Here is a 17738-nt window from a genome sequence, read left to right as displayed (position 1 = left end):
TCTCTCCTTTAGGTACACCTCTCAGGGTTAGAGGAAAATGTGCGCTTGTTGAATGCAGAAGGCTATTTGTTGCAGTTTTCTTCCTATACATGTCTGTCCTTATGTATCCTTCATTTGTAGATGAAATCTGAAGGTCCAAAAAGTTTACCTGTGTTTTATCTATTTCTGATGTGAGTCTTAGATCGAGTTCATTGTTATTCAGGGTTCTAATAAATTCAACCAAGGTTTCCCTTGGGCCTTCCCAATTAATGAATATGTAATCTATATAGCCATGCCATGTATTGACATGTTTGGTATATTTGTTGTTAGCTTCACAAAAAACAATCTTCTTCTCCCACCATCCGAGGTACAGGTTTGCATATGTGGGGGCACAAATGGTCCCCATAGCTGTACCTCGGGTTTGGAGATAGAATTTGTTGTTAAAAACTAAATAATTTTTCATTAAGACGAATTCCAATAATCGCAATAAAAAGATGTTAAAATCATCTATTTGCTCCATATTGAGGAAGTATTCGACTGTCTTCAGACCTTTTTTATGATTTATACTGGTGTACAGAGACTCAATGTTGCATGTACAAAGCCACGTTTCAGTACTTACAGTAATCTCTTGCCATTTTGTTAATATTTCCAGGGTATCTCTGGTATAGGATGGTAGACCAAATACAAATTTCTGGAGATGATAATCAACAAATTTGCTTGTTTGTTAGAAAGTTGCTGTTGGGTTAAAGAGGAGAGAATGGTAACAGGTTTTATCATTTATCTGGTGTTGTACCTCTTTTTCATACTGTTCTTTTGGCCTGACAATGATGTTTCCCCCTTTATCAGAGGGCTTCACTATTATGTTTTCCCATGTTTCAATCTCCTTTAAGGCTTTAAATTCCTCCAGTTTCAAACTTTGTGTCTTCCTTTTTTTCTTATTCTTGTCCCATAATGCATCCAGATATTTAGAAACAAGATCCATATAGACTTGTACTTGTGGAAAGATAGACTTGTGGAAAGATAGACATTGATGGTGTAAATTCTTTTTTAGTTGATTTCTGTCTTTTAATTGATTGTATTCCTGGAACTCCGTTTCCCTTTCAAGTTCTTCTAGTGCTACTAAAGCTTCTTTCTCGAGGACATCTATATTTTTATTCATTGGATGTTTCTTTTTCCTTATTGCAAAAAATTTTTTTTAAAAGGAGTTTCCTCCCATATAAATATAGAGCTTTTTCAATATTGAAGTGATCCATGTCTTTCGAAGGGGAGAAAGTTAAACCTTTTGAGAGTACCTTCTTAAGTGTTTTATTAAGAACTTGTTTACTTAGATTAATTATTTGAAGTTGATCTGAATTTTCTGTCTCTTGTATGATTTGTTTTTCTTTGAATAGTTCCCTTCTCACTCACTCATTCCTCTTTTCCTTAGGTTTCTTCCTCCATCTTCTGGTTTTCTTCCTCCTTGTCCATCTGTATTGCTTGTGCCTAAACCTAAAAAAATCTGCCTATTCCATTTGCTGGTACTTTGTGTGTCACAGAAAAAAACGAGAAACATCAAATGACAAAACTAGATTTATTACTGCATTCTACTCCCAATGGAAAGAGATCAACATGATAATTCAAAAACATCACCACATATTATCATCAGATTATGATATTCGAAAATTTGTGGGCCCAATAATTGAATTAAATTGCAGGAGATCATACAATTTGAAGGACCATCTTGTTCAAAGCCACAAAACAGGCAATAAGCAAAATAACTTGAGAATAGAAGGAAGCTATGCCAGTGGTACATGCAAAGCATGTCAATACATCATCCCAACAAAAACCTTTAAGAACAGATACCAACAAGAAATGAAGATCAAAGATTATATTAATTGCAATACAACTGGAATAATATATTGTCTATCATGTAGCTGTAACAAGCTATACATAGGTATGACAAGCAGAAAGTTCAAGCAAAGGTTATTAGAACATATTGGCAACATTAAAATTGCTCATAATGATATAAAAAAATTTAAACCCTTAACTAGTGTGGCAAGACACTTTCTCAAGGAACATCAGGGAGATCCCAGAAATCTAAGAGCCTTTGGAATGGAAAAAATTCATTTAGGAATAAGAGGTGGAGACCTAAATATAGAACTTAAGAAAAAGGAAGCCAGAATGATTTTCCAAATGAACAGCATAACTCCTCAAAGCCTAAATGAAAATAATGATTATACCATATTTTTATAAAAACTATAAAAATTAGAAAAAAAACAACTTCAGTATGAGAGATTTATCTTTAACATGATGATTTTTTCTATATCCTAACACATTCATAATTATCCTAGGTAGAAAAACATATATATTTGAATAGAGATAAATACCATGGAACTATTAATAGCAAATAAACCTAAAATTTTCTCTTTGTAAAATAATTCAATGAAGAATAATAATACATTTATGAATCTATTGCAGCTATACACAATACTTAAAGTAAATTATCACAGTGATACACAACACTTAATGTAAGAATTCATTTTATTTGTGACACCAATGTTGATATTTATTATCACATATTATTTTATGTTTATTAAATTTTTTTTAAATAATATATATTAATTGGAGGAGTAGAAATTAAATCTAATTTCATTGATTTATGTTAATACACACACTTGGAATTCACACACTGGGGCACATTAATTATATACAGTAAAGATAGTAATAACAAAATAAATTATTCACCTTATTATTTATATCTAACATTTGCAAATTTATAATAAGTAAGAAATAAAAATAATATTTAATTATTAGAGATACCATATGACAAAGACAATACAAAGAGGGACCATATCAGTTAGATTAATATAGTTACTATGAGATATGATGTAGGAATTTAAGGTTACTACATAAATATATATGTGTGTGTGTGTGTTTATGTGTGCATATATATGTGTACATATATATATATATATATATACATATATATATATATATATAAGTATATGCACATATATGTACATACGTGGATGGATATGCGTGCATATTAAGATGTGCACTGGATCCACAATTATGAATAATATAAAAAGAACTCTGAAAATCATCTAATTTTTATTTAATCTGTGAAACTAATTTTATTGAAATGGTATTAAAGACATAATATGGACAATATAAAAACATCTAGTATCTAAATCAATCAAATATATGTATTCTAATTTGGAGGGGAAGGAATAATATCCCATACATCCATTCGTTCCCTGAAGGGGTTAAACAATTGAGACAGTGAAGTCTATTACCCCACCCATATTCGTATGATTGGCTGAAGGAGGTTTAAAAACCCCGGTCTTTTTGGCTATCTGTATGCCTTGACAAAACACAAAAGCGAAACGTACATCGGCAAGAGTGCCTCCGTACCTGGTTAAAGCTTAAAATATGAAATGAGATAGATGCAATACTGTATACCCACATCAGTTCAGCGGGCTGACTCTATTACCATGTTACTAGTAGTGATCATTATCTAACAAAGAACCGCATGTCAAGCGGACTGTGGGAAACAAATGTACTGTTAAAGTAGCGTGCATATGAAAATAATCATTAGATCGGCAAACTGACAAATTGTAATACCTGCAGTGATTATTCTCTATGAATGTACCATATGTCAGTGGACTGGGGAGAATAAGTACATTGTATCAAACAAACAACCCTAGATCTGTGATCTGACTATGCTACCTGCAGAGATCTATATTCATGTATGCATCACATGTCAGTAACTGGGGAAACCAGTGCATGTTGCTAGACAACGTGTCCCATTAGAATTATATAACTGACCGTGATATATGCAGTGACTACAATCTTTAAATACACTGTATGCAAACGATGTGGGGGAATAATCAACAGATCTTCAAACTGACAAACTGTAATACCTGCAGTGAATATTGTCTATGAATGTACCTCATGTCAGCAGACAGGGAAGAATAAGTACACTGTATCAAACAACATATACTATAACAACCCTAGATCTGTGAGCTGACTATATTACCCTGCAGAGATCTATATTCATGTATGCACCACATGTTAGTAACTGGGGAAACCAGTGCATGCTACTAGAAAACGTGTCCCATAAGAATTAAGTAGCTGACCGTGACATGTGCAGTGACTACAATCTATAAATACACTGTATGCAAATGATGTGGGGGAATAAGTAAACTATGCACAACAATATGTACAGGTGAGGAATTTGGTGACAAACTTATAGTGTGTGAATCAGTTTGTCAACTGACAATATAGTGTCAGCATATCTACTATACTATATATCTCTACACTGGTGAAGCCTAATAGAAAGGCAGTGAGAAATCATCCAACACGATCTATAACCAAACTGTTTGTAACCCACACTATATAAAGCAATATAAATACATAGAGAACTATACCTTCAAAATATGATCACACAAATATGGTATCATGAATAAATGTGAGGTAATCTCACTGACAAAAGGAGGAAACCTCTCTGTAACAGCCCAGTGATTTTTACTTCTCCGTGTCAGGGAGTAATTGGATACATTGTATCAGAGTAAAGAGGCACAGTGTGTCAAATAAATAAGATACTTTGGTATCAATTACAGCTACCCAATTCAACAGAATGAATTAGAAGAACAATTCCCTGTGTATGATTGACGGATGAAGTCACTTAATATGAAATAACATCTTATTAACATAGACTAATTAATATCAATGCGGATACAATAAAATAAGATAGAATTATTAATCAATCTCATACTAACTAAATTAGGAGATAAATATTATATCTCCCAAATAAATAAATAATTAAACATCACTCATAATAAGCTTGATAAATTAACCAGGTACGTGAGAGTACTCCTCCATTATTGGAAGATTTTAAAACACAATTTCTAAACTTTATACACTGTCAATCTATTCTATTATTTTAATATTTCGCTATATATGGAACTTATATTAAATTGAACTAAATAAAAGTTATGTTTTATTATAACTAATCATTACATTAATAGAAAACAAATTATATAGTATGTACATGGGGTAAATGCACCAAGGAAAGAAACCCCTTTTCTTTGTCTTCTTTTTTTGTCTAAAACTAATTACAAATAGGGGTATAGGTGGCACTCCTGCATAATAACAGGATTCATTTGAGGAAAATAAATAATTACATCTATATATATTACAAAATATCTCCTTAACACCACTTGTACAATTTTAGGATTAAGTGAGTGACTGGTGCAGGAATATATCTATACTCTCTTTTAAATCCTAATAGGCATGTCAGACAGTCCCTTTCAGTACTGGCAACAAAAAGAGGCAATTTGGAGGCCCATACACAAACTGGCATTGCATTACTTAAGTTGCCTACCCTCAAATGTGTACTTCGAAAGATTTTTCAGTGCAGCTGGCAACCTTGTCAGTGATCGGCAAATGAGGTTACTTCCTCAAAATGTGGAAAAGATGATGTTCAATAAAATGAATTACAAATTCCACAAGGAGGACATCTACCAACAATTACATCAAAAAAAGACAGAGGCACTTATGGTGTAAGGATACTGAATTTAAATCTATATACGCTCCTGCCTATACCTTCTCAAAACATGTCTATACCTTCTAAAATTGATGCTATTTGCATACGCAGTAATACAGTAAAATAAAGACTTCAGACCTTGAACATGTGTTTCCAAAGAACAAAGTATTATTCAAGCAAAGTACTGATAGTTAAATGCTGCGATCTAAGTACAATTTAGCGCAAAGAAATTATACAGAACCAAGATACAGTTATACATACGCACGCGCTCTGGGACCAGATTCCGGCATCAGCAAGAAACCTCCATCAACAGCATCAACATGAAGACTCCAGATTGGGGTCAGAACACAATTATTTATACCCTTACATAAATAGACTATAAAATAGAGAACTTTGGCATGGTTTCATTGGTTCCCAGTGCGGGTGCATCTGTTACAGGATATTTAACAGGTTGATTCAAATGGACACAGACCAGCCTCCAACAGCCTTTGTCTCCGCTTTCCCCCTGCATGCAAATCTAGGCTATTAATTTTACAAAGTACATTTTGGTGTTTTAACTCTCTACGGTCCATAAGTTGAGAATGCATGTTGCGATCTTCACACCGATAATACTGGAAAGCTGTTGAGAAAGAGCAGATCAGTACAATACCAAACACGGCTTACTTATCACGTATTAAACCTTAGCTACCAAATAGCCTTTATTTCACAGCATTTGTAATAAATGAATAAAACTTGAATCTTATGCTTTAAAGCTATGGAACCTTTTATGTGAATGTGCAGTGTGTAAGTATTCGGGGTTTGAGAAAAGATGCTAGTTAACTTGGGGCAGATGTGTGCGCACTAAGCTAATAAACAGCATTTTCATACAGGATCTTATGCATTCGCTAATGTGCATTATGTTAACAGCGCAACTGTGCATAATGTGCGGTGTTTATGCATGTGATTCTATTTATGATGGATTTAATATATATATATATATACATATATATAGACATATATATATATATATATATGGAAACAAAAAACAGGGAGCGCACCATCGTGAACCACATTAAAACATATAATTTATTAAAAATCACTGAGAACACTCACAATGTATTCAATTTTCATGAGCATATCAAATAAAGCTCTCACAGAACCCCAGAGCTGTATAGCATCGGCTCAGAAAAAGCGTCGCGGCTGTCGAATGGGAACTGTTCCTTCTCCTTCACACTGGCTGGATAAGCAGAAATCACAGGTATTGCTTCTCCAAATCCCCAAACGCGTTTCATCACGTCATTGGACTTTGTCAGTGGGCGTGTCTGGACCCCACGGTCCAGTGGATTTTATAGCACACACAATCAGGCTTATTAACCCTTTTCCATACTTCACAACCTGATTAAATCAGTAAATGACTAGCGTACATCGCGTATACGTATATCATGTGCTTTCCATATCAATTAACCATTTCATTAGTACATAAAATTATACAAATACTCCAATACATTAATTTATATAATAAATCGATAATTAATACTCATTATAATTACATCTGGACATTACATTATAGATGCATTTTAACAATGATCATAAACCATCGATATAAACAATATATCAAAACACAAAAATATATTAGATGAATCTATAAAAATACAAATCCATGACAATACAGAATCATAAAAGTGTTGTAGCATGACTGAAAAGGAATCCGAGGATCCAACAACAGATCAGTCATACTTCACTACTAAATTCACCATAAAATGAATCAACTAAAAAAGGAATTAAATCGCAACCTTCATTTAGACCAAAAGGAGTTAGAGTATTTAACTTATGGATCCAAAAAGTTTATCTTTTAGCTAGCTTCCTTAATACATCGCCCCCCCTCTCATCAGGGATAATGTGCTCTATTGCTTTAAAGGATAGATTTTTTACAGTGGCATTTTGACACTCTGTAAAATGTCTAGGGATACTGTGGTTTTTTATTCTATTTAAAACATTTCTCATATGTTCTAACATTCGTATTTTAATCTGCCGTTTGGTTTTTCCTACATATTTCTTATGACATCCATTACACTCAATTAAATATATGACATATGTGGTTTGGCAGTTCATAAAACTTTTTATCTTATACTTCACATCGCCACACGAATCACTAAAAAACTCGTTCTCCTTACTACAAAACTGACATATTTTGCAATGACTACAAGGGTAAAATCCTTTAACTCTATCAGCATTTCCACTCTCTGTAATCATAGGTAGAGCGCTAGGGGCTAAAACATTCTTCAGGGATCTCGCCTTTTTAAAGATCACCTGAGGATTCAGGGGTAATACATCACCCAAAACAGGATCAAGAGATAACACATTCCAATGCTTTTTCAATATCCTCTTAATATCTTTCTCTTTACTATTAAAGGTCGTCACAAATGGGGCAAAAAACTCTTTTTTCTTAGGGGCATTAGTTCTATCCTTATATATTAATAACTGTTGTCTCGACAATGACTTAGCTCTCTCTATACTCTCAAAAATCAAACTGTCTGGGTATCCTTTCTCTTTAAATCTCACACCATATATAGCTGATTGTTTATTAAACATTTCATCTTGTACACAATTCCTACGTAAACGTACAAATTGAGAATAAGGTATGTTTGATTTCCACTTTTGCAAATGACAACTATTGAAATGAACATAACTGTTACTATCTACAGCTTTTATATGGGTATACGTTTCTATATTCTCCCCACTCTTCCAAGTTGAAGTATCTAATACAAGATCCAGAAATTCAATTTTTCCTTTTTGTATATTACTTGTGAAACGTAAATTAAAATCATTCACAGCCAGGTATCTCATAAATTCTTCAAATAAAGACGGACTACCCTCCCATATAATGAGGACATCATCAATATAGCGCCTGACTAATTTAATTTTCTCAAAAAAAGGATTATTCATATTATCCAAAATACAATTCTTTTCCCATACCCCCACATAGAGGTTCGCTAGACTGGGGGCACACGGAGTCCCCATCGCAGTCCCGCAGTGTTGGAGCAGGAAACAATCCTGAAATTTAAACATATTATTCTTTAAAACGAATATCAAACAATCCACGATAAATTTCCTTTTTATCTCACTTACTTCAGGATCATTTCTTAAGAAAAAAATCAACTGCTGCAACACCCCTATCATGAGGTATACTTGTATACAGGGCCTCAATATCAATAGTGCACCAGAAATAATTTTCAGACCATTTTATCTCACTTAATATTTTCAATACTTGTGTTGAATCCTTGATATATGTATCCAAATTCACAACATATTTTTTTATGTAAAAATCCACAAATTCGGATAAACCTGATGTTGCAGATTTTATCCCTGACACAATAGGGCGACCAGGGGGGTCAATAAGAGGTTTATGTATTTTAGGGAGAAAATAGAACACGGGCATATGGCTCAGGACATATGGATCAGGAGGTGAGCCAAAGGAGGTGAGCTGCACGGATCAACACTATCTGTTTAAGTTAAAATCATTGGCTGGACACTATTATTGAAAAAGGAAACTACAAGGAATATTTGCCCTACAGACTGTGTTTTTTATGTAACTATTTCTACCTCGTTTTCTGAATGCTGCATTGTTCTATATAGTGGTGTTTTGATATAGCATTTGATGTGTGTTTTTTAATAATTTTTTAATTGTTTAATTCGATTAAGGTTTGTTCCTCCACAAGTGTGTTGGATTGTAGATATTAACCATGTCCCGACTAGATTGGAGACAAAATAGGGCAGAGGAGTGCCATAAAATATTTAGGGATCATTTAAAGGATTCGCAACAAATAGGTTCAGGTGATAATGAGATGTATTTGGAATCCGTCTGCTATTGTTTAGAAAAAATGTTAATAAAGGAAACTAAACTAAGTTGGGAGATAACCTCAATTGAAAATTATTTAGAAATAAATAGGATTCCAAGAGGGTTAAGGCTCCTGAAAAGTCCCACTTTTGGGAATGATAATAGCGAATTTAAAGAAAAATGGTTTAATATTCTTGACAGTTGCTCTAAAGAACTAATGAAGTTGATAGTATGTGAAAGAAAGAAAGAGCTTAGTGAAATAGATATTGAAATGGTTAAAATGACAAAAAAAAAAAACCTTTTAAAAGAATTAGCAGAATTTAAAGAATTAAAACAGAATATAGATTTGAGGGTTAAAAAATTAGAAAAGGATATTATAGAGACCAAAGTAAGAAAGTTTAAAAGAGATCTTATGGATTACAGACTAAATAAAGTAAGGAATTGGTCTGAGAGACGTGAATTCAATAAAAATTGGAATGAGGGTTGGCAGAAAGCCCCTGTTAGAAATAATATTAATAAGGTGAATTATGAAGATTCTTATAGAAATAGAAGGGGTTCGTATAGAAAATTTTATACTGCCAATCGCTTTCAGGTGTTTGAATCCCCCAGATTACAGAGAGATGGGGATGAAGGAAGAGCTCAATATTCTGGTCCTCAGAGAGAACAAGACAGGAAAGATTTTTTATTACAGGCTACTCGGGATTCCCCAAGGGGGTTCAAAAGAAAACAGGACCAACAAAAAGGGGTAAAAGAGGTGGAAAGAGGGGAAAAAATGAGGAAAATGCAGCATTGCTAAATAAAGGGATTTTTAACTTATCTCAATATGATTTAAATACAGAGGAATTATCGATTTTAAGAAAGGGGCTCAATTTTGCACCGAATAAAGGCCCTAACAGTTTTGATCTCTTTTTAGATACTAATAAATTTGTGAGGTCCCTGACCCTTAAGAGACACTTTTTGAAGAATGAATCAGTGCAGGGAAGTGTTAATCCTGTTAAAGAAATGAATGTGACTGGTTTGAATCCCAAATCAACTTATTTTCCTATCGAGTCTAAAGGAAATTATTTAGAAACTTTTTCTGAATTGGTTAAGAGGGATTTAGAACTTCTATGTAAGGAGAAAAAAGGGAGAATGAATATAACAAAAAAAGAGCTAGAGGCTGTTAAGACTTTAGAGAAAAATAGGAATATAGTAATTAAAAGTGCAGACAAGGGTGGAGGTGTTGTAATAATGGACAGGGAGGCTTATTTGAAAGAGGCTTGGAGACTATTGAATGATGAATCCACCTATAAGAAGGTGGAAGAATCTTTGATGGATAGTATTGTAAATTATATTTTCAATCTTTTAAAACGCGGCCTGGATGAAGGTTGTTTATCAAGGGAAGAGCACGGGTATCTGATGGTGAAATTTCCAAGGATGCCCGTATTCTATTTTCTCCCTAAAATACATAAACGTCTTATTGACCCCCCTGGTCGCCCTATTGTGTCAGGGATAAAATCTGCAACATCAGGTTTATCCGAATTTGTGGATATTTACATTAAAAAATATGTTGTGAATTTGGATACATATATCAAGGATTCAACACAAGTATTGAAAATATTAAGTGAGATAAAATGGTCTGAAAATTATTTCTGGTGCACTATTGATATTGAGGCCCTGTATACAAGTATACCTCATGATAGGGGTGTTGCAGCAGTTGATTTTTTTCTTAAGAAATGATCCTGAAGTAAGTGAGATAAAAAGGAAATTTATCGTGGATTGTTTGATATTCGTTTTAAAGAATAATATGTTTAAATTTCAGGATTGTTTCCTGCTCCAACACTGCGGGACTGCGATGGGGACTCCGTGTGCCCCCAGTCTAGCGAACCTCTATGTGGAGGTATGGGAAAAGAATTGTATTTTGGATAATATGAATAATCCTTTTTTTGAGAAAATTAAATTAGTCCGGCGCTATATTGATGATGTCCTCATTATATGGGAGGGTAGTCCGTCTTTATTTGAAGAATTTATGAGATACCTGGCTGTGAACGATTTTAATTTACGTTTCACAAGTAATATACAAAAAGGAAAAATTGAATTTCTGGATCTTGTATTAGATACTTCAACTTGGAAGAGTGGGGAGAATATAGAAACGTATACCCATATAAAAGCTGTAGATAGTAACAGTTATGTTCATTTCAATAGTTGTCATTTGCAAAAGTGGAAATCAAACATACCTTATTCTCAATTTGTATGTTTACGTAGGAATTGTGTACAAGATGAAATGTTTAATAAACAATCAGCTATATATGGTGTGAGATTTAAAGAGAAAGGATACCCAGACAGTTTGATTTTTGAGAGTATAGAGAGAGCTAAGTCATTGTCGAGTCAACAGTTATTAATATATAAGGATAGAACTAATGCCCCTAAGAAAAAAGAGTTTTTTGCCCTGTTTGTGATGACCTTTAATAGTAAAGAGAAAGATATTAAGAGGATATTGAAAAAGCATTGGAATGTGTTATCTCTTGATCCTGTTATGGGTGGTGTATTAACCCTGGATCCTCAGGTGATCTTTAAAAAGGCGAGATCCCTGAAGAATGTTTTAGCCCCTAGCGCTCTACCTGTGATTACAGAGAGTGGAAATGCTGATAGAGTTAAAGGATTTTACCCTTGTAGTCATTGCAAAATATGTCAGTTTTGTAGTAAGGAGAAGAAGTTTTTTAGTGATTCGTGTGGCGATGTGAAGTATGAGATAAAAAGTTTTATGAACTGCCAAACCACATATGTCATATATTTAATTGAGTGTAATGGATGTCATAAGAAATATGTAGGAAAAACCAAATGGCAGATTAAAATACGAATGTTAGAACAATTGAGAAATGTTTTAAATAGAATAAAAAACCACAGTATCCCTAGACATTTTACAGTGTGTCAAAATTCCACAGTAAAAAATCTATCCTTTAAAGCAATAGAGCACATTATCCCTGATGAGAGGGGGGGCGATGTATTAAGGAAGCTAGCTAAAAGAGAAACTTTTTGGATCCATAAGTTATTTACTCTAACTCCTTTTGGTCTAAATGAAGGTTGCAATTTAATTCCTTTTTTAGTTGATTAAATTTATGGTGGAATTAGTAGTGAAGTATGACTGATCTGTTGTTGGATCCTCGGATTCCTTTTCAGTCATGCGACAACACTTTTATGATTCTATATTGTCATGGATTTGTATTTTTATAGATTCATCTAATATATTTTTGTGTTTTGATATATTGTTGATATCGATGGTTTATGATCATTGTTAAAATGCATCTATAATGTAATGTCCAGATGTAATTATAATGAGTATTAATTATCGATTTATTATTTAAATTAATGTATTGGAGTATTTGTATAATTTTATGTACTAATGAAATGGTTAATTGATATGGAAAGCACACGATATACGCGATGTACGCTAGTCATTTACTGATTCAATCAGGTTGTGAAGTATGGAAAAGGGTTAATAAGCCTGATTGTGTGTGCTATAAAATCCACTGGACTGTGGGGTCCAGACACGCCCACTGACAAAGTCCAATGACTTGACGAAACGCGTTTGGAGATTTGGAGAAGCAATACCTGTGATTTCTGCTTATCCAGCCGGTGTGAAGGAGAAGGAACAGTTCCCGTTCGACAGCCGCGATGCTTGTTCTGAGCCGATGCTGTACAGCTCTGGGGTTCTGTGAGAGCTTTATTTGATATGCTCATGAAAATTGAATACATTGTGAGTGTTCTCAGTGATTTTTAATAAATTATATGTTTTAATGTGGTTCACGATGGTGCGCTCCCTGTTTTTTGTTTCCATATAGACATATGGCTCAGGAGGTGAGCCAAAGGAGGTGAGCTGCACGGATCAACACTACCTGTTTAAGTTATAATCATTGCCTGGACACTATTACTGAAAATGGAAACTACAAGGAATATTTGCGCTACAGACTGTGTTTTTTATGTACATATATATATATATATATATATATATATATATATATATAAAATTCCTTACTAACATTTTTAAACTGCAATGCAATGTGTAATTAGTAATGAGATTCACTCTCAAACAAGGTGGAGACTCCCAGCCGATTGCTGGTGCCATATTGTCTGACAATGAGTTTAAACAGTTTTTTTCATGCAGATTTCTTACCATTGTTCATTCAGTCAAATTCAAGTGTCTGGGCCATATTACAATTGCCACAGCTACATCTGTCCACATGTGGGGTCTCTCCATTTACATGCAAAGACACCCACAGTTCCTGGTGTATTGTCTTTTCTAATTACTTTTCTCAGGAAGCTGTTTTTCTAGTTGTTTTGGTATTTTTTCTATGCAAGGTTGTCCCCAGTACCAAAGACATTGCCATCTGTACTTAGCTCGTGAGTTGTAACTTAAAAAGGCGCTGGAAGATCAGTTGCAAAATGGCGTCTTGCAGATTCTTATTTTTAAGATGGAGTCTGGTTGCCATTTGCAAGATGGCGTCGCTCCAAGCTAATTTTACACTGATCCTGTCTCAGCCACTAAACCAGCTTCGACATGTGGAATCCAGGAAGGATGAATTAAAATTGTGTGAAGAAGAGGATGTATACACTGATGGGAATGATGAGGATGAGGATGACAACAACTTGTATTATAAAGCCAGTTTGTGTACAGTATGGGATCATTTTCATTTCCATGTCCAATGCTCATTGGCAGCTTGTTTTATGGGAGTCCAAACAAACCAATAATTTCAGCCACAATTGGCAGTCCTTGTCGCTGAAATGATTGGTTTGTTAAACTGTCCTGTTGTGTATACAACATAAAGGTGGTTGGGAGGGCCCAAGGACTATTCCATCTTGTGCCTTTTTCCATTCCATTATGTGCTGATTGGGGCATTACTGCCTGACATTTTAAATTAATGTTATGGTTGGTTTAGGAACCAATGATTTATTTTTAAAGTAATTTATTATCAATTTAACAGCCAATAAATTGCTTTTTATTAATTATTCAGCAAGGGGCTGCACCCAATGTATTGTTTTTAATAAATGTGTTATCAATTTTACAGCCAGGGGCTGCACCCAATGAATTGTTTTTAATTAATTTATTATCAATTTAACAGCCAGGGACTGCACCCAATTAATTGTTTTTTAATTAATTTATTATCAATTTTACAGCCAGGGCCTGCACCCAATGAATTGTTTTTTACTTTTTTAATTAAATTATTATTAATTATTCAGCCCAGGGCTACACCAATGAATTGTTTTTTAATTAATTTATTACCTTTTTTACAGCCAGGGGCTGCACCAACTATCAACTCTTCAATCCTCAAGGGTATCCCAACCATCATCTTTGCACAGTACTCAACTCTATTAATAATTATATCAATCAGTTTTGAGCCAGCAAGCTGGATGCAACCTTTTGGCCCTATAACTAGATGAAAAAAAATCAATATTGTGAGCTGTGAGGTGGTCAAAATTGACTGGAAACAAGTGGAAATAAATGCTATTGAGGTTATTAAGACTGTAGGAACAAAAAAGGCCCATTTTATGTGATTTTAGCTGTTTTTTTTATTTAAGAAAAAAAATCCAGATCCAAAACCAAAACACGAAAGCACGGAGGTGAGGTTTTAGCAAAACCAATCCAGATCCAAAACCAGGGGAGATCCAGATCCAAATTCAAAACACGGGGGTCGGCGCACATCTCTAATTTAAACCACCAAGCACCAATGTTTAATGTTGGACCAGAGGTGGGGATGTAAACTACTCTCTAGGATTGCAGTTTAGGAATTTAAGTTTGCAAATTGTGAAATATAGTGTAAAGTACCAACAAATCAACTTTTAAGTTACATAGGAGCTGATTGGTTGGTACTTTATCACTCTCAGAGCTTTGATAAATACTCCCCATGGGGCTTAAAACAATAATTTTCCTCCTTACAGGTTTATACATAGCTCTTTCTCATTAAGGGGTCTATTCATAAAACAGTGAAAAGCCCTTTTTCATTTGTGAGCTGTAAAAAAGGAGCTTTTCACAGCTTCAAGCTATTCATGTACAGGGTTTCTTCTGCAGTTTCCCTATTTTCAGCAAATTTCACTTCCCCATACACAAGTATGGGGAAAGCAATCTGCCAGCAATTTATAAAGCAACTCAGTTTACCGTTCTCTTTGAAAAAATAATAGCACCATCCTGAGATAGAGTAAAGCTGGCCACACACTAGACCAACTTACATCCAACCAGCCAACTTGTTGATTGGTTGGAATGAAAATCTGGTAAGGAATGAAAGCAAATGACAATCAGCAATTTGCTCTCAAATGCCGGAAAATGAACAAAAACTGTTTGAACAAATTGTTTAGATCAAACATTTAACAAACTTGTCTGACAACCATTTTCATTTGTTTTCTGGCATTTAGGAGCAAATTGCTGATCATCATTTACTCCCATTCCTTACCAGATTTTCATTCCAACCAATCAACAAGTTGGCTGGTTGGATGTAAGTTGGTCTAGTGTGTGGCCTGCTTAAACCAGTTCCTCGGAGGAGGCAGAGAAGAGCCATTTATTCCTGCTTCCTCCCATGCATCAGTGAGTAACTCCTCCCCTTCAGTCAACAGCAGTCAATGGCTGTACACTGCTATCCCTCCTCCTGATCCCTGCTGCCAAGGTGACTTGCCGGGGTGACAAAGTTAATTTTGCATACAACAATACATGTAATTATATTTAAGTTTACTTTTGTGTGTGTAACACTCCATCCCAAAGTCAGTGTTTAGAATCTGATATGAGTGTGATATAGCTGAAAGGTGTCCTTACCAATCCGTGGTCGTAGATAGTTCTGAAGCTTCCCAGATGGAGATGGTTAGATATAGGCAATTGAGTGCAGTTAAAATGAGAATTTATTTAACTGCTTTTGCTATAAAACTAAACAATTTTCACATTAACATATCATGGAATTGAGTACATTACAATTGTTTAGACACTTTTTAAACAAGTAAAATACACTTGGATCCGTGTTATTTTTTTATTAAACGGGAACTCTGGAGACACTATCCTCCTGTGAAATTAGTAGGTTATCCGTACACAAACATCACTTTTCTTGTGTTTCAGATTACATAAGGCAATATGACCAGCAATTACTTGGTGCACCAATGGGAACAGAATACACTTATCTCTAGTCCTATCCTTGAATGCAAGAAATTAGCTATCTATTATTAAATGTTGGTATATTGTTGCCCGGGTTGGAGGATAACTGGTACAGAATGAGGTACAGTAAGTGATCCTTTATTTATGCGGAATTCTGCACTGCCGCTGCCTGTTTAAACAGTTAAGTTCTGTTTGGGAAATTTCTGAATATTCACAATATAATCCTGTCTGCCTTCTCATGTAAGGACAAATTGATAGCTGACTGGCTACAATATTTGTAGTGTAAAGGTTGAACCATTGAACGATTTGCAAACGATTGAATGATTTTTGACTGTATTAAAATTAATGGAAATTGTCCAAAACTGACTGCAAACACATCAGATGTCAGATATCGTTATCTGACAAACGGGAACACGCATCGTTCATTGTTGCCCACATGTCAGATTTTTCTTTCAGATATGAATGATTAAATGATTTTTAAAATAGTTATTGTTCAGATCTGAAGAAAAATCTGACCGTCTGTATGTATCATTACACTTTCTCTTTGGAAACAGCTGAGTGATAACTGATTGAGTTCACTGGAGGTTAATTGCAGCAATCTCTCCTGGCTACACTCCCTGCATCCTGGCTGAAGATATGGCTGCTTTTTGTGTACACTGCCTTTCTTAATTCTTCTTAGTTTGTTGACCAACAATGCAGACTGTAATCCCTTTTCAGCAGAGGGATCTGTCACTGTAGGGGACTAGGAAAGGTAACTGTGGCTAGAGTCTTCTCTGATGATTTACAGTATCAAAGTCTCTGGGGACCCAGGCTGTTTATAGTCTGCTAGCTAGTCAGCATGAGGGTCAGCTTCCCATCGACCGCACACACCACTCTGACACTGCATTACATAGCCCTCTATGAGGCTATCTTCCCCTAACTTGCGGCTGCAGTTTCAGTGTCCCTGCCATGTGTCCATCAGTTTGCATAGTTCAGGGAAAGCAGGCTACTCCGTGTTCCCTCTATGAGGGGTGACACAGGTAGTCAAAACAAATGGCAGTCCTCTTTGTCCACCAACCAGGAGTATACAATACAATATATGAACCAGCTTTGTGTAACTTATTCAATACAGGGTGCATATGAATTATTGTCTCAACATATAGCCATCTTTCTTTGGTGTACATAGATTAATTACCATTTTTTAATTATATATATATATATATATATATGAACTGGTCAGTGAACACCTTCAGGGGTATCACATGTGCATCTCAGGTGGGTTGTCTTGTAGACTACCTGCGGGAACAGAGCACTTGTCCACCGGC

Source organism: Taudactylus pleione, unplaced genomic scaffold, assembly GCF_031769625.1.
Source record: "Taudactylus pleione unplaced genomic scaffold, aTauple2 ptg000386l, whole genome shotgun sequence".
In the NCBI taxonomy this organism is placed as follows: Eukaryota; Metazoa; Chordata; class Amphibia; order Anura; family Myobatrachidae; genus Taudactylus; species Taudactylus pleione.
The sequence above is the reverse complement of the archived record's forward strand: the minus strand, read 5'-3'. Positions refer to the sequence as shown.